This window comes from Castor canadensis, chromosome 1 (assembly GCF_047511655.1).
Source record: "Castor canadensis chromosome 1, mCasCan1.hap1v2, whole genome shotgun sequence".
NCBI lineage: Eukaryota > Metazoa > Chordata > Mammalia > Rodentia > Castoridae > Castor > Castor canadensis.
The window spans coordinates 97,813,121-97,832,559 of record NC_133386.1 but is presented as its reverse complement, the minus strand read 5'-3'; positions in this window follow the sequence as shown (position 1 = coordinate 97,832,559).

Sequence of the window (19,439 nt, the reverse complement as noted above, 5' to 3'; positions counted from 1 at the left end):
AGTGTTATCAGTTCACCAATATATTGAGTGAAATTATAGTTCTCCTTATTGCTGTTTTGGCTTTTAGGAAGTCGTTTTATCATTGTGACTGTCCACTTAGTTATCATGCAATCCGTAAACACAACGTGTTCAGTGTCAGCAGATTGGCATAGAATAATGAGTGCAGGATATAAAGAATCACAAAGCCCACTCCCAGAAAATGGTGTAGGGTACTGAAAACTGAGCTGGATTAGGAGCTGGACATTGTGCAATTTCTACTATAGATAGTCACAGTTAATTCTGGCATAAATATAACACTTCTGTGTTTCGAAATACATATTTCAGAGAATGGTTTTCATGACAGCTTGGTTTCACCAAAACACTTGGTTCTGTATCATTCCTTTCATATTACTGTTGTCTACTCAAGGATTCCAAAGGGAAAAAAAAACATTGCTTATCAAAGAAAAAAACCCAACTCTGCCTTTCTTGCCCAAACTGTTCATAGTTGAGAGTGAGTGCTTGGAATAGTTCAGATTTCTGAAAAAAATCCATCACTTAAATGAGTTACCACATTGTAAGTAATTGAAATTAATAGCTATTCATATTGCATTGAGTATTAAATTTTTTAAAAGTTCTAGAAGTATATTGCCATATCTTCTAAATTGATGGAAAAAAAAAAAAAGAACACCACAGAGCATATAAAGGAATACCTGTTTCCCTTATGCTCAAAACCACAACTACGTAATAACACAACTCTTCAAAATGAGTACCACAGACTACCGACTAAACAGTAAACATTATGAAGTGCTTTGAACTTAAGATACAGAGCACGCTTTTATCTAACTTGCATATCCAGAAAAGGAATGTTAAAGAGCATCCATATATTTTCAGTTGTGCTTCATAGTAAAGGAATGAAGCCAATGACACTGATTTTGGTATTCTGATGTTTGTTAATACTTCATAAATACAACTGACCCAAGCAAGTCAATGAAGTCTTTCTATACCACCCTGATCACCCCTAGACAAGTTTGGGCAGAGATTCATCATGCTTTTATACAATCTTGCATTTAACCACACACTAGTCTAAAAAGGAAAGTACACATATACATCTCAGCTTGAGTTTATTTATTTTTAATTTAATTTATTTTATTTGATACATAAAACATAAAAATTGAACATATTAATGGGGTAAATGTATACACTGTGTAATGTTTCAATCAGGTTAAATGTACCTATCTCTTCAAGATTTATTATTTCTTCATGGTAAAGGCTTCAAAAATCCTTTCTTTTAAGCTATTAAACACACACAACACATAATTGTTATTTGTAGTCACCTTACTGTACCATGGTGCCCCAGAATTTCTTGCTTTGTACCCACTGACTCACCTTGACTCCTCCCATTCTTTCCCCTTACTTTCCCTAGCATCTGGTAACCACTAATTACACTCAACATTATGAGTTTATTTCTTCACTGAAAATGTCACTCTGCATATCAGGATAATAGAGTTCTTTGTTTTGATTTAGTGATTATATATATGAAGAACTTCAGGCCAAAGAACAGAGAACTTCTCTACTTATACACTCTTTTTAGGTACTTGTGCTTATTGTGTATGGAAAAAGCACTTAGGTTGAAAGTTTCTCTACCCAGGATCTTGAACTACCCAAGGATGATGTTTACTTCAACATACACCAATATTTCTCTAAATTTTCCCAAACATATTTACATAAGAAAAATCTACCCCAGCGCAAGTGGCTCATGCCTGTAATCCTAGGCACTCAGGAGGCAGAAATCAGGAGAATCATAGCTTGAAGACAGCCTGGGCAAATACTTTGCAAGATCCTATCTCAAAAATACCTATCACACACAAAAAAAGGGCTGATGGAGTTGCTCAAGGTGTAGGTCCTGAGTTCAACCCCCAGTACCACAAGAAATAAGTAAATAAATAAGAAAGAAAAACCTATCTTTACTGAGACAATAACTTAGTCCTGAAAAAGAAAGAGCTTAATGATGTTGTGTATTATGTCTTGTGCATGTATTTATGAAATCCCATGTCTATAGCCTCTCAGCTTCTCAATTGATACCTCTTGAGTCTCCTGTCTTCTTACATGAAACACTTAGATTTAGCAGACTTACTGTCCTGTGAGATAGACATTTTCTGTTGGTAGAGATCAGCGTAAGGCAGAGTATGTATTACTTCGGAGAAAGGGAGTGGGAGGGCAATATTTGACTGAACAAGAAGTAAATCACACATTGTAGTGGCCAATAAACATCATAGTTTTATATAGTCCTCCTGGTTGTCTTCTATCCAGGTTATAACACTAACAATGAGAAAAGGACCAGCAGGGAGTATTTACTTGACTTGCTCATAAAATGAAATTAAATCTCATCTTTAGCCATGCAAGAAGTCTTTAGAATGTTAGAACAACAAAGCTAAAACTTCAGATTATTCAATAGAACAATTTGGAAATTTAAGATGAATTTGTAATATTTCCAATGTTTCTCATTTTTGTGTACCGGGTTTGAACTCAGGGCCTTGCACTTGCTGAGTAGAAATTATGGTGTTTAAAAACTCACAATTTATTTATGTCCGGTATGTCCCATATATTGAGTGAATGCAAAGGTGTCAGAAAAAATATTTAGTTGTGGTTGATAACTATGTGAGGTAATGTGTCTGTTAATTAGCTACATTTAACTATTATACACTATATATGTAGTTCAATACATTGTGAGGTACATGAGTTACATGTTATGTGTCAGTCAATAAATAAATAAGTAAATAAAATAAAATCAAAAAGTCTGCATTGAGTTCTGTCTGACACCTTCTTATAAAATCTTCAAGAAGACACTAAGCCTTTATAGTATATTTTTCTCACTTGAAGAAATCCCATCATGCTATTGCCTGGTGGGATGCAAATGAAATAATTATAAGACCGTTCCTTTTAAGGGATGGCATACTATAAATTTTAAGATCTTATAATTATTCCATTACTTGGAATAAAACAAAAATAATTTATTGTGTGTGTGCACACGCATGTGTGTTGGGAGGCGAGGAGAAGCCTTCTATGGAAAAGTGTCAAATTCATTAGTGTTTTGTAAGCAGATTTTTCTTTTAAAAGAAATATAATGTGTTTAGAGTCCAATGTTTAGGAGGTGCATTTCCAAATATTTGGCTTTTGTTCCTATATTTGGAGAACCATCAGGTGAGAGAATGCAAGAATAAGTATGCTGCAAGCATTGTGTTTTGCAGTCCACCTAAGTGAGAAAAGGATGAATTTGCCATGCAAGAAGTTTTTATGATTCCAACTTCTTAATAGATACTTAGATGGTCATGAATATTTTACAATGTCAGAGTCTCAATGTCATCTATATTGCTATTTCTTTGACACAGCATATGCCATCCCCTGCTACACTGAGCTTTTTAAAATGTCTAATGAAATATTCATTCAGTTTCACATTTTAGAAAAGATCACAGTAGGTAACCTTAACATAAAATATATTGAGTTTTATAAAGTTTCTGTTATACTTCGAGGATCTCCTATTCATGATGAGATAGGTCTAAGTGATCCAGAGATATGGGCAGCAAATGTGATGTCCTTCAGATGCCCTCATGCATTCAAGCCTGCTGAAAGTCTCTAGGGAATAAGACACTTCTCTGCACATGGCTACACCTTGGAGGAACAATAGCATAGTTTAAAAAAAAACTCATAGATTTAATGTTAGATCATATGAGACATGGGATCAAGTTGTGTCACAGCTTCTAAAACCAGAGTGATCTTGAGCAATTAGCTTAACTGCTCAGAGCATGGATTTCTTCATGGGAAATGGGAATATCAGCTTTCTCTACAAAGCTGTTTGTGTAAATTCCTTCACTGTTTCAAATGGCAAATATTAATTTCCTATTTTGTAAGCATTGTTTCAGGGACAGGAAATGCAGCACAGAGAGCCATAAAAATAGCAAATTGTACAAATTAATGGAATTTCAGGTAATGTTGCACACATATTCCTTGGCAATGCTTAAATCAGGTTAAATACATTTATATCTACAAACAATAATCATTTCTTCATGGTAGAAACTTTCAAAATCTTGTCTTCCTTTTGAAAAGCACAGTTCATTATTGGTACCTATAGTCACCATGCTGTGTTTCTTAGAACCTGCAACTTAGTAAACACTGACCAATCTTTCTCCATCCTTCCCCCTTACTCTCCCTGGGAAACCATATATATTTAAATATGTGACTAGTTGAAAGTGATTTACTCAAATGATCTCTCTCCCTTCTCACATCATTCATTAATGTTTAATGCTTCTAAGCTCAATGTTAAGGAACATTAAGCAATAATGAGTGTCAGTAAGGACAAAGTTTTGTCTCAAAATTGTTGTAATAAAGCACCATTCTTGATTTATATAATTCATATTTTTAAAAATATATTTAGATAATTTATACATTTATATATAATTAGATAATTTATATGAATATAAATATAATTAGATAATTTATATAAATTAGATAATTTATATATTTAGATAATTTATATTGTTGTTATTAATAAGAATACTTAGTTCCTAGAGAAAAAGTCTTTTAAAAACTTTCACAATTATCATTACTTAAATAAAGATTTAAAATATAGGAATCAAACTTTTGCTATATAAAATTAATAAAATTAATAAAAAGAAATCTGGAAGATAATCACAATTTTAATCAAACTTTAAAATGCAAATATCCATAAGGATTACTTAATATTGCAGAATCACTTAATGAACCCTGAAATTAAAAAATGTGAAGTACACACTCTTAGACTATATTTGGTGGAGGGTTATACTTAAGCCTGAAGTTTCAGCTTGTCTTCCTAAACTACCTCCATCAAAACAGAGCCTGAAAAACAAAATTTATTTGCAGGTAAGTTTATTTATTTTTGAAGCAGCTCCAAGATGCAAGAAGGAAAGGCCAGAGAGCATGAGTAAGGGTGAAAATTCAACATTCTCAATTAAACTGGTCTATGTTCCCCTTGGGACAGCATACACAATATTTCTAACACTTCTGTATCTGAGCACAAAGGATTAGCAAAAAGAAGCATTTGTCAACCAGTTCCCACTTCCAGTGCTTGGTGGTTACCCCTTTGCATAGGTTTTCAAGTCCAGGCTGTGCATGCCTGTTGAAGTGGAGCCTCTGGAGACTGTTCCAGGAAGTAGGAGCAGATGGCACCATACCCACAGCTCTTCTTGCTTTAGCTCTTATTTGAATAGGATCTCCCTTTTTGTTGGGGGAGTTTAGACCATGATCCTCATATTTATGCCTCCCATATGATGAGGGTGACAACAGGCATGTGCCACCATACCCAGGCTTATTTTACTGGTTCAGATGAAGTCTCATAAACTTTATATCCACACTGACCTTGCAACTACATGGTGATCCTCCTAATATCTACCTCTTGAGAGTAGCTGGCTTACAGGAATGAACCCTTGTGCCTGCTTTATTATTTTTTGAGTAGGAATTTTACTCCTTTCTCTACCCTTTAATGACTTCTTTTTCCTTTCAGTTCTTTTCTTATTGTCCCTTGCTTAAAAAAATTGCCTCTTAGAAAGTCTCTGATAATATTTACATGCACTTTAGTGTAAATTAGCTCAATGTATTACCTACATTTTAATTTAAACTTGTTCTTTATTATCTCTTAAGGATATTACAAGAAAAAAACAAAATCACAGCTGTATTGTGCAGGCTGAACAGCTGAATATCCCTTGAGTCACATGATAAGTCTTCTGTGGCATGCTTATATTATCTGAATACTTTGAGATGAAGTTGTGTAAACTATTTAAAAATTTTTAAAAATACATGTTTATATTTCACTCCTCTTTTGACTCTGAATTACTTTCAAAATAAATTTCATGATAATAGGACTCTCATTTATTCTCTAATTGTGACAAGGGAGGAAGACACCCCAAAACATAGGTGTGGTCTGCTCAGTAGGTTTCCTGAAAGTTTTTGCCATCATGTCCATATAATGCAAACTTTACAACAGTTATTCATTTTGAAACTTGGCCATTGCAAACTAAACAACAAACCAGTAGTACAGGTCAGTCATAGTGGTACACACATGTAATACCAACATTCTGGTGGGGAGGCAAGAGGATCATCAGTTTGAGGCTGGTCTGGGCTACATAAAAGCAAAGAAAAGTATAATAAAAAAATCAATAAAAGTATAAAAAACCTTTCCTCTTAATATTGTTATTCCATTTGTTATTTATCACTTTTTGAAACTAAAAGATTACGATTCTAGAATTTTGATCACAAAGGAAGAACAGCTAACAACATGACAATTTCTAGTAAATATACTATTGTAGATAATGAGATGAATTCTTAAAATAATTTCACATTTCTATATTGCAAATGTGGACTGAATTTAAATTAGTATGATCTGAAGCTGAAATTTAATTTTAGTAAACACTGTGATAATTTGACAGCATAATTCTTCCAAATTTCTGCAGTGATGAAAAGAATCTATATATTTTTCTAATGTTACTTTAACTTATTTTGCAAGACATATATTGGTTACATATTATTATGTAGACCTATGTGCTTTTTCCATATTTTTTACATTTCCTAACATAGAATTTTACTAAATTCTGTCATATCATGTTAATAAAATTATCCCCAGGAGTAGCTTTCCTAGTTTTTTCTGGAAATATTTTTGATTTATACTTAAAACTAACCAGAATATGCTACTTTTGGAAGAAACAATTTTTTTGTGACTACAACTACTTCAATCCATTATTATTTTAATTGGTAAGAATAATGGATTTTTATTATCATTTATCATGTTTTTTTCACAATAAAATATTTTTTACACATTACATTTGAGTGTATTTTTCAGTTTTGTAAACCAAGATTTGATAGTGATTTCACACCCATACAAACCAGCCATGTGATAATTGGCTGACAATAAGTGTTCCATGTCCTATGAATACAGCTTCCAGTGATTAGTTTAATGACCTAAAATAGAGATTTCACCTGCTGTTTTGAAATTCCCTGTAGAGTGAAGAATCAATAACATGATAAATCATTCTTATATGACATATTTACCTTTGACATTATTAAAATCTTTTTGGTAGTATCATAATTTTACTAATAATTATTAAGCAGGGATTACAATTGTAAGGAACTACCAAACAAAGACTGTGCCATTTGTCTAAAAGAAAGGTTTATTGGGGCACAGACTGCTGGGCTGACTCTTGGGATCAGAGTGCAGCAGCTCAGCTGGAATGGGTAGGGGGCTTTATAGGAGGGGCCATACCATGAGGGAGGGAGGATGTTCCTCCCAGAGAACAGCTTGGCCACTGGCCTCCATTTATCTGTGATCAGTAGAAGGAATGGGTCGACATGCATAACTAGTTGAGAAACAGGAAGTTCCTGTGGTTTTGAAAGCAGGGAAACAAGCAAGAGAGTTTTGCGAGTGGCCATAAATCAGGGAGGCCTGGTTTCAATGCTAGTCTTGGGACTCTCCAACCTCCCCAAGGATAGCAGGGACCTAACATTCCATCCTTTTGTTGGTATTATGGGCCCCAATCAATCTAGCTGCTTCCTGCTGGATGGGGGTATTCTAAGGGGGGGTGTCCAGCTGGAATTTGGAAATTTGTGAGGTCCCCAGGAGTGGAGGTGGATGGTTTTTCCCAGGCTTAATTTTCAGACAAGGCCAGTTGTTGGTAAACTGGAGAAGTTTGTAGTAGCACCTGGTAGGAAGTCTGTCTGTTGAGCTCCCCTAGGCGATTCTGGAGGCATCTAAAAAGGCAAGGGATGATAGGAGTAGGGAGAAAATGGCTACCAAAGATCACAACTGACAGAGCAAGCCTTCAATATTTCAAAAGTAAGGAAGATAGAAGATTGGCATCCCTTAGTTGGACAGAAGGTGGATTTAAGCAGAGTATGTGGGTAAAATCGACCTGCCAGTCTTCTCTAGGTATAGAGCTCTGGAGTTGGTAGGCCAAGAAGCTTGTGGGTGGTTTGAGACTGCCCTGAGGAGAAACCTAGGCACAGGTGCAGGAGGGCAGGATAAGGAAGGAATGTGTAAAGGAAAAACCCAGTATATGGCATGAGAGTGGGCCAGTAACTTTTGGCTGGTGGAGGAGAACTTCCACCCCCATGATGGAGATCTGTGAAGGATAAAGCTTACCTGAAAATCAGGTAGCACTGAGTAGGTGATTGAGGCCTACCTGCTACTTTGACTGTCACCCTGGCCTCCTCCAGGGTGATCTTGAAGGGGACTGAGGTCCCAGGGCCACATCAGTCTTCTGCCACCAGACCCAAGAGGTCTGAGAAGACTTCAGTCTGGTGGGAACAGGAGTGAGAGCCTGACCTACCTTGTAGAGGCAAAGAGTGGAAGTTGATCCTCCAGTGTCTGTTTTGACCACATTGTGGACGGGGTCCTGGTGGCGGGCGAGGTGAGGGGCAGTCTTTTGCCAAGTGTCCCATCTGGTTGCACTTGAAGCAGGCCCCTGGAGGCGTGCCCTATACACTGTTGTCTGGCCCATCTCGAAGGTGGAGGAGGTGGCCTCAGGGCAGCCGCCAAGAGCTGGGCCTTTTGCTGGTCTCGTGCCTCCTCTCAGTTGTTAAATACCTCAAATGCCATTTTCACAAGATCTCCCTGGGAGGTTTGAGGGCCACCCTCTGCCTGTTTAAGTTTTTTTATTTTTTTAATATCAGGGAAAGATTGGGAAATAAAGTGAGAGTTGAGAATAATTATTCTATCCTTGGAAAATGGGTCTAGCTTAGTATAATGGGTTAAGGCTTCAGTAAGTTACCCTAAGAAGTCAGTGAGATTTTCAGCTGGGTGTTGGATAATTTCTCTAAGCTTGTCAAAATTGACTGCCCTATGGGAAGCAGCCTGTAGTCCCACAAGGAGACAGGTGAGCATATAATTCCAGGTGGCTAGCATGGCGGGGTCCTGATAGTCCCAATGTGGGTCTTCATGAGGCACAGCCTTAGATTCCACCAGGAGAGTGAGATCAGTATGGGGGATGCAATCGGCATATGCCTGGGCTGCCAATCAAACTCACTCCCTCTCACCTGAAGTTTAAAGTGGAGGAAAGAATAACATATTTATCATGCAAAGTCATATCATAGGCTTGGGTCCGGTATTTAAATTCTTTAATATAGGAGGCTAATCATTAGAGAAGGAGTCAATTCTCTTTTCAAATTTGAGAGAGGTCAGTCATGGAAAAGGGCACATAAGCTCTGATAATGCCATCAGCTCCAGCCACCTCCCAGAGTGGGTAGAGATGGACTGAGCAAGATTGGAAGGAGTTATGGGAGTGGGTATGGGACGTGGGTGGTGAGGAGAAGAGGGTGAAGGTGTACCAGGAGCAGAGGGTAATGTTGGTGGTGTTAATCCCTGAGGGGCCAATGGCTCAGGGTCAATAATGACTACTGTGGAAGGGGAATAGGGTGGCAGATGTTTAGGAGCACCAGCAGGGGATGAAGAAGGGGGATCTGAGCTGTAGGAAGATAGAGTGGGAGAAGAGATTGGTGTAGAGGACTGGTGGGAAGAGGAGTTGGGAGGTGGGCAGGCAGAGCCCATGAGATCACAAGTAAGGAAAGAGTCTTTGGGAGAGGGGTCAGGAAGAATTTTTAATTTTGAAGGGGGTTTGTTGCTGGCAAGGAGGATTTGAATGGCATTACAAGATTGGAACAGGGAGGGTCAAGAGTGGAGAGAGATAAAAGCTTGGATGTATGGAATTTCGGACCACTTGCCATTGAGATGGCAGAATTGTCAAGTTATTACTAATAACTATTAAGCAGGGATTACTATTGTGAGGAACTGCCAAACAGACCATGCCACTTGTTAAAAAGAAAGTTTATCGGGGCACAGACTGCCGGGCTGACTCTCAGGATCAGAGTGCAGCAGCTCAGCTGGAATGGGTAGGGGGCTTTATAGGAGGGGCCACACTTTGAGGGAGGGAGGATGTTCCTCCCAGAGAACAGCCAGGCCACTGGTCTCCGTTTATCTGTGATCAGCAGATGGAATGGGTCGACACGCATAGCTAGTTGAGAAACAGGAAGTTCCTGTGGTTTTGCAAGCAGGGAAACAAGCAGGAGAGTTTTGCAAGTGGTCATAAATCAGGGGGGTCTGGTGTCAATGCTAACCTCAGGACTCTCTGCTCTCCCCAAGGATGCCAGGGACCTAACAACTGTAAGATGGAATAGTTACCAATTTTGCACATTTTACAAAGTAAGCAGGGTTGTAGCACTTATGCTATTCTGTCTTGCAATGTAATAAATGACTTTCCTTACCTCAGAAGCAAATAGATCTGGAAGATTTTGAGTTATTTTCTGATAATTTCTGTATTTTATTCATCTTACTCTCTCACAAATGGAAACCCAGAAACAAATAGTTCATTTCATATAATAGATAATTTCTATATTTTCCATTTTTATTTAGTCAATAAAAATATGCACAAATGATTTTATGACAAAACGAATTAGACAAACCCACTAATTAATATTGAAATAAAAATTCTAGCAGCTGCTTTTCTTGCTCTCAGGTGTTAAGGAGTATGCACTTTGTAGTTAGTGTTATGCTGATCTACACTAACATACACAAAACTGTCTGTTTGAGGACTACAATTGAAAACAAAAATTTTCCCTAAGTCAGAAAAATCTTCTTAAAGGTAGCAGAGAAAGTGAACACGCCCCCTGTGGAATAAACTAAGCCAGAATGTGATGTGCTTCACAGGAAGTTTGCTAAGGGATTAAAAGACAGAAAGATTTCTCCCCTTTTATATAACCAATGGAGTGTAACCTGCCACTTTTGTACTCTCAAGATGAACAATAACTAAACCTTCAGAGCTAGATAGCATCATTTACACACGTAATTCTTACCAGATTTACATGACCATCTGGGTCAGCTAGTGGACTTTACTAAAAGGTTGAACAAATTCATCTTTATATAACAAAAGGTAGTTTTGCGTCTAGGGGCAAGAAGACCACCATAGATTCTTATCTGCCCACAGAAAATGGAAGATAGGATGCTATCTTCCTGAATTGATAGTTGCATTATAAAGAGAAGATTCCTGAGCTCTTTAGAAAAGATTTAGAAGGGAATTCCTAGGTGAACAGTGGCTCACACCTGAGGCCAGCCAAGAATCAGTTAAGGAGACCCCATCTGCCTAGTTTAGAGCAAGGCTGTGATCCAAACTACTCAGGAAGTCTTAATAGGAGGCTCACAATCTGAGACAAGCCAGGCACAAGAGGATCCTACCTGAAAACACTAAAAAGGGTTGGGGACATGACTCAAGTGGTAGAGCACTTGCCTAGCATAAGGTCCCAAGTTCACACCCCAGTTACCCCCCTCCCACACACACAAGTACAGGCATTTCTGAGTGAAATGACTTACAGCTATATTTCAAAGAGAGGAGAAAATATATAATAGCTACAAATTTTTAAAAGTAGTTGATCTTGGAAGATAAGAGAGAAATGAATTCCATAATTTTCAGCAGAGAAGAGTAAGCTTCATATTTTAAATTTGTGTTTATCTTTATAATCTCAACATAAAATAAATTGCATAAAAAATGGGTAGGATCACAAATGTCTAAGTATAAAACAAAAAACTAAAATCTTTGCCAACTATACATCCGACAAGGAAGTAATAATTAGAGTATACAGGGAGCTCAAAACACTAACTCCTCAAACAATCAGCAACCCAGTGAATAAAGGGGCAAAGGATCAGAACAGACAATTCTCAAAAGTCACACAGATGGCCAATAAATACATGAAGAAATGCTCAACATCCTTTGCCATAAAAGGAAATTCAAATCAAAAAGACATTGACAATTCCCATATTTAAGATGAAGACAGAAATACCATCTACCTCATAGGGGTTGTATGGGTATTTAAAGAGGTAACACACTGAGAATGAGGCTGTCACTTCATAAATGTGTATCCAATCAGAAGAGCCCTTACCCAGGGAGTGGGAGGGTGTCCATGAAGCTGAGCCTAGGGTTACTGTCCTTTTCATCTGCTTCCAGATCCTGATCTTGAACTCGGCTTAGGTCTCTTTCCAAGCATCTAGGCATCAAATCTGTCTAAAGGTAGGGCAGCCATTGTGGGACAGATATCAGAAATAGAAGTGTATTTCAGTAATAGGACCATTTTTTGTTTTGTTTTGTTTTTTGGGTCTGGGGATGGAACCAAGTGCTTTTTGCTAGGTGACTTCTGAGACAGGGTCTCCCAATGTCACCAAGCCTGTCCTTGAACTAACTGTGTACTCCATCCAGTATGGACAAGTACACACTGTATAGCCCAGGCTGCCCTTGAACAGACTCTGAGGCCCAGGCTGGCCTTGAACTTGTTCTTGCATACAGTACTCAGCAAATGCTAGGTATTACTGAAAGTTGCTGTTTAGTAGGTAAAAATTAAATTAATTTACTCAGTATAAAAAAAGAAAAATCCTACTATGTAATTTTTATTGTTTTAAAGAAATTTTTATGCTACAGATTTATAACATAGAGAGTGCAACTTTAAACCTCACATCTTTTGCCATGGTAAAGAGCCACATCTATACAGTATTATTGGTTTGTTTGTTCAACAAACTAGTGGACCAGGGGGTGTCCAACAGCTGAATTTAACGTCAGCAACCGTGTCTATGTCCAACAGGCAACATTCTGTTGTCCTCTTTCTTTATAGATACAGAAAAACCTTCTGTTTGTCATGCACATTGCAGATTCCAGCCAACCACAACATAAAATAAGTTCTGTGGAGGAAAGACTAATGGTAAATACTGATTAGATCTAAATAAAGATATGGATAGTCTGTCTAGACACTGGGAGTACTATAAATATTAACACTGTGAAGTGATAACATTTATTGTATTATGAGAAGGGCAGAACATATGAAAAAATGTATATGTGTTAATTTCTTCATCATTATTAGCAAAAAGTTAATATATAATGTTGAAAATGGATAAAGCAGAACATGATGTTATGCACATATTATCTGACTTTTGAAGCTTTCTAAAAGAAAATACAAAGCTAAAATTATTACCCCACTCTCAATGAAAAGTTCAAGAAGATGACATGAACTAAGACACAGAATAAGAGAAAAACTACTATAATTTAATTATTGCTTATAGAAATAAGATTATATCAATACATAGCTTTTAAATCATGGGATAAAAATAAGAGTACCTCTTACATTAAAACAGCTCAACATTTGTAAAACTACTTTTAACATATTGGCCAGTTCAATAAAGGAAATTGAAGCAAACATTTTAAGTAGAATATTGTCAAATAGGATTCAGTGCTACCCCATTAGACTAATATTCCATAGTCATTTGAAGTTGTTAACAAGATTACTTTTCCTTGTTTTTCATAAAGCCTGTTTTCACAGCAAACTTAAGAAGAAATATGTTCATAATATGTATGTTTCTAAATAAGCATTTGACAGACTTGGACATTGATTTAAATATACATATATATATTATGTATGCATGCAGATGTATATTTTATGTATTATACATTATGTATCTGAATACTACATGTCTATAATGTATAAAATAAATTTATTCAATGTTTCCAAAGGAATAAGCCAATAAAAATAACTGTAAATAAGAAACAAACTGTCATTATTTAGAAGTAATACATTTAAGCATGTGAGTCAATGATAATTGTCTAAAAAATCTGTTAGAAATAGTAAAGACCCCATTATTTCTATAGTTAAAATTTTTTCTTGAATCAATGTTCACCATTGCAAATTTGCAAGAATCACAGTTTCCATCTGGAAGCCAGAGATAAAGTAGAAAATAATACCTAAATTTGGAAAAACTAATTAGAGAAAATAGTTAATGCATTATTATACATATAATTTTAGGAGGTTTTAAAAAAAATTCTATCATTTCAGGAAAATTATTATATCACCAGTACTTTTAAACTTAATTTTTCAATATGTGCTAGAAAAAGTCTACCTGTTTCTTATATTTTTGCCATATTGTGTCACATCTTTCCACATATGGTTACTTGAGAAAGCTGTATCCAACATAATTAAGATATTTTATTTTCAGATCTCATTTCTTAACAGAAGATTTCTTTTAATATAATGCATAACTCAGATAAGTATTGCCTCATCATTGAGTTATTCAAGAGAAAATGAAAGTCTCAATTTTATGTCAAATGTCTGGTTTTTAAAGGATATAAGTATGTTTCACAATAAAATCTTTTCTTTATGACATATAGGGTGTTCTCACTTGTGAAGGGTCTCAGGCTACAGATTTTAAGGAGCTATGTTATGGTAAAGTGAGAAGAAATGGAGGGAAACTTAAAGTTTAAGATGTGCACAGAACAAGAAGCACATCCACTCATTCACAGGTAGAGAAAGGGGAAGTTTAAGAACATGATTCCAGCTTCTGTATTAGTGAACATGACTGAATGAACTATGATGCACCTCACACACATAGCTATATAACCTAACTTCAAGAAGAACTATGATTTGTGAAGCAGTTAGACATGAACAGGACATGACTGGCTGGTTGAGAAGTGAGGAGTCTGAGTCCTTCCAAGGACATTATGCACATTGGTCACTGGCTGAAAAAAAAGAGTCCAAAATAAGGAAAGTTAAGGAGCTACCATCAACGTGAAATGTGCACCAGGTGAGCTCCTCTTAAGTGAAACAGGAGGTACAGCATTTTAAACACCCAACAAGGAGAGCTGGTCAAATCAACCATTGGTAACTATTAGCAAGACTGTATCAATTGAGAAATGAATGGAAAAGGAGATGTAGAAATCAGTAAACATTTTGCTTTGTTTGTGTTTTGTTTTTCTTTGATTTGTGATATTGATTCATCTTTATAGACTTAAGAGATGAAGCCATTTAAATGGAAACAGAGATAAAATATTTTCAAAAAAGATGAGGAATCCAATTGAAGGTAAAGGTAAGCAAATACCATATTCAAAGATTTTTTAAAAAAAATCCATTCTTCTATATTTGCACTATAGATGTTCAAATGACTCACCTTTCCATCAGAAAAAAGTGTGTGGGTTGATTAGGGGTGTGTCTGTGGATCTTGAGGAATTTTTATTACATTTAAATGATAAGAAATTAGGTTGTAGGTCTCTCAGTGTCAACACGAAGTATAAAAGGATTGTTGGGGAATGTCTTAACATTGATTTAGTCTATGAAAGTACATATTTTGGAATAAAAAATGTGAAGTATGCTTTAGCTATTTTCAGTGACTTCTTAATGAGAAACATTTTAAAACTTTTTAAAGAAACTTATTCTAATATTAGTTTGAATGGAGAGATTGCATTTAAGTTTTACACACCCTACACACCTCTTCCCTTTGTTTCAATACTGATTGAAAAATACTGATTTTTCAATATTGCTCTTGTGAAGAATTCATGGAATTTCATTATTGAACACTCTGAATCTTTTATTGTCTTCAATCAGAGTGATTACTGTTTATGCCAAACATGAAGCTTTGAGTCTTCTGCATTGAAATTCATTTTAAGTGTTCATTCTGAACTTGTTTTCTTTCATTTATATTATTATGTTGTCAGTTTCACTCAGCTGAAAATAGTGACTGAAGTGAAAATGCATGATTTATGTAAGTATTTCTGATAATTTAGGTACATTTAAATACCTCCATTTTGGAACGTACTTAATAAGTTTTACCAAAATTCATTGAATGTCTCTTAGAAAATGTGCTTGATTTTTAAAAGAATTTATAAGTAAGACACATGCTTGTCAAACAAATTTCTTTCTGTGACTGCATGATAGGCTTTATCAGTAGAATGAAAGAACAAATATAATTCATCTTGATTCCCGGAAGCAGACCCTTCCAAATGACATATTTTCTTTCTTTGACAACCCTGAATATGGCTTAGAAAAGGTTACTGTTGTATAGGTACTTTGTTGGTCAGGAAGTTAAACACAATGATTAGCAGTTTGTAATTTAGTATTGATTTGGGTGGAGAAGGGTTTGCAGTTTTTCTGCCAAGTCTTGCCTTATGCAATTTAATATTTTTAGTAGTGACTCAGAAAATAGAACTTTGAAGCTTAAATGTCCTATAGTTGGCTTAAATGTCCTATAGTTGGCTTAAATGTCCTATAGTTGGCTAAAATTGGGAATCTAGAGAGCACTATGGAAATGAAAAACAAGTTTGAGAAGTTCTTGCAATCATCATGTGGTGTCTTCTTCCCCGGAAAAGCTCATTGGCCTCAGTTCCAGATGATCTGACTCTCCCATCGTGGTGGTCATAACCACAAGCTGGCCTCTATCTCAGAATTACATACCCTGAGACACATCAGTGTATCTGCCTCTTCCTTTTGAGTGACCTGGAAAATTTTATAAATATCTTAATCTCAAATACTTTATGAAATATTTAAGCTTAATAAATTTATTTTGAGTGGGTAGAATATGCTGAATTTTACATGGTGTTCGTTCTGAGGAATTAGTTCCTAAAGTTCACATTACTTATTCATGGACTGGACAAATATTTATTATTCACTTACTATGTGCCAGGTTCTTTCTTAAATAACAAGGCAGAGTATGCAGAACAGATGCTCCACTTACCAGTGTTCATATTTTAACAGGCAAGAATGACAATAAGTTTTTTTTTTTAAGTAAATGGATCATATGCCAGAAAGTGGGAGGAACTCTGCACACAACTGGTGCATTTTAGATTGCACAGTCAAGATATCCTCTACTCCGTGACATCTCGGCAGAAATTTAAATAAAAGAGCAAGCTGTGCAAGTAGGAGAGAACACCTGAAGAGGAAAGAGAAAACACAAGGGAACTGTCACAGGAGTAGGAGGCACATATGTAAAGGAAAGCAAGAAAGTTAAAGCAGCAGACACATGGTGCCTGAAGCAAAAGCAGGAAGACATTAGGTTAGAGACATTGACTCTACCCAACGTAGTAACTTGTAGGCTGATTAGATATTTGATTTTGAGCTAAATGTACTGAGTAGTCAATGCAGACTGGTGTGCAAGGTTTTGACACGACCCTACAGAAGATTTTGACAGGTCTTTATTGTTTCTTGGAAGACAGACTCAGTAGGTAAGAGAACAGGTGGCTAGAAGTGAATGAAGGTGATGAGAGGCAGCCACTGCCACATTCATTCATCAGGTAGAGTCAAATTTGATTCACTCGCTGGCCAAGAAAGATGTGGGCAAAATAAATCAGAGATGATGTCTGGAGCAAATATATATACAAGCATAAGTTTTAGTAATGTTGTCATCCAATGATTAGTCTTAGACTGATCTTACAAAGAAAGATAGTTATAAACTTACAGCTAAAGACAAGATTTACTTTGGTTAATAAATAACAAAAAATATTACTTGATAGTGTTTTGAGTTCTAGAAAGGATTTAGGTTAATACCCTTCTTTGGTGAATTATATGATGAAAATAGCATCCAAACCTTGGTAGTTTTTAATACTGGAAACATTTATAGAAAAGCTGCCTATCTGTTGTTTTACAATCCATGAAACCCAACATTATTCATCTTTGTTTTCATTTAAAGAAATTTAATATGACATTTATAATTTTGACATAAAATTCAAAAAGTTATAAATAAAGGAAAGAAATGAAATATACATGAAAATATGCAGATTTTTGCTGATAGTCATATTTAATAATAACTAATATTATAATATTAGAACACTTGCCACAATGCTGAATATTAAATAATTTTATTAAGGATACCATGATTTTTATTCAATTGGTCCTATATAATGAATAATTCATTAAATCAAATGATATTGAAAACTACTCTCAATTAGGTTGTCAATCCAGAAATCAAATTTATTTTTAGAAGGCATAGTGCACAATGGAATTTTACTCAGCCATTGAGAAGAATAAGATTATGTCATTTGTTGAAAAATGGAGATTATCATGCTAAGTGAAATAAGCTGGCTCCATTAAGACAAGTGTCTAAAGTTTTCACTTATTTGTTGAAGCTAGTGGAAAGCAACAACAAAACAGTCTTGAAAGTAAAAGTGGGGCTACCAATGAAGTGGAGGGCGAAAGGAACAGAAGGAGGGATGCAGGGTATGAAGAAGTAAAAGAGGGTCAGTACAACTAAAGTATATTATATGTGTGTGTGTGCATGGAAGTTCCATACTGAAACCCCTTGTTTTGCATAATTTAATATATACTAATAAATTAAGGGAAAAAGCATAGTTGAAAAATTATAGTCAAAAATTTGAAGAACAAAGGTGAGGGACCTGTATTACTAAAATTTAAGATTGTTTACAAAGTTACACAAATTAACTTACAATTGGCACAGGGAAAGAAGCTGATATCAAAGGAAGGAAAAGTACATGCCTAGGAAGAGATCCAACATGTATCCTTAACTAATTATTGTCTAATTTATGATCTATGTGATGGACTAGAGAAAAGATGGTCTTTCATTTAATACTGTTATATGATTGGATACCATTATGGAAAAGAGTGAACCTTGGCTTCACAAGATTTTTCAAATATGAAAATAAAACCATATGTCTTTTGAAAGAAAACAGGAGGAACTCTTTCTGATTCTTGTTTTTAAGAAGAGCACAAGAAACCTTGATTGTAAAGGAAATAGTTGGTAATAGCATGGACATTACCAAATGAAAACTGTAACTGTTTATCAAAGTCACCATTCAGTTGAAGCAAAAAGAGGGGGGTATACTTGGAGTAAATGTATTTTGTTCATCAGTTTGGATTGCTATAAAAATTAACATAGTCTAAAAACAATGGAGATGTTTGTTTTATATATATCTGGATTCTGACATTCTAAGATGAAGGAGCCAGCCCACTCAGTGCCTAGGGTTTCTGATTCATAGACATGCCCAAATCCTCCCATAGTGAAAGGGGCAAATAAACTCTCTAAGATCTCTTTCAAAAGGATACTAATCCCTTTCATGAGTGCTCAGTTCCCATGACCTATTCATCTTCCAAAACCTCATACCATACTTTTAACAGATAAATTTGGTAGGAGAATGCAAGCATTCTGATCATAGCACTTATTTTACAAATATGTTTTAAAACTCCTACAAATTGGTAAGAAAAATAAAGACAATGCAGCATAATGCTAGATGAAATATTTAAATGAGTACTCAATGAAGAATATTGTAATGAATGTAAGAAAGGTGACAGGTCAGGCACAATGGCAAAAGTCTGTAATCAGCTAATCTGGAGGTAAAGATAGGGAATTGTGGTCTGAAGCCAGCCTGGGCAAAAGTCAGCAAAACTTTGTTCAAGAAACAAGTTAACTCTGATGGTGCACACTTCATTAATCCAAGATATTTGGAGGCATTGTGGCATAAGGCTGGCCAAGTAAAAATATTAGACTCTATCTGAGGGAAATAAGCAAAGCTGAAAGCAGAAGGACTGTATACTAGCAAAAGGAGTGCAGCCCCTGAGTTTAATCTCCAATACTGCAAGAAAGAAAAAGGAAATAAACAAAAGTTAACAATTTTATTAGATATTCGGAGAGA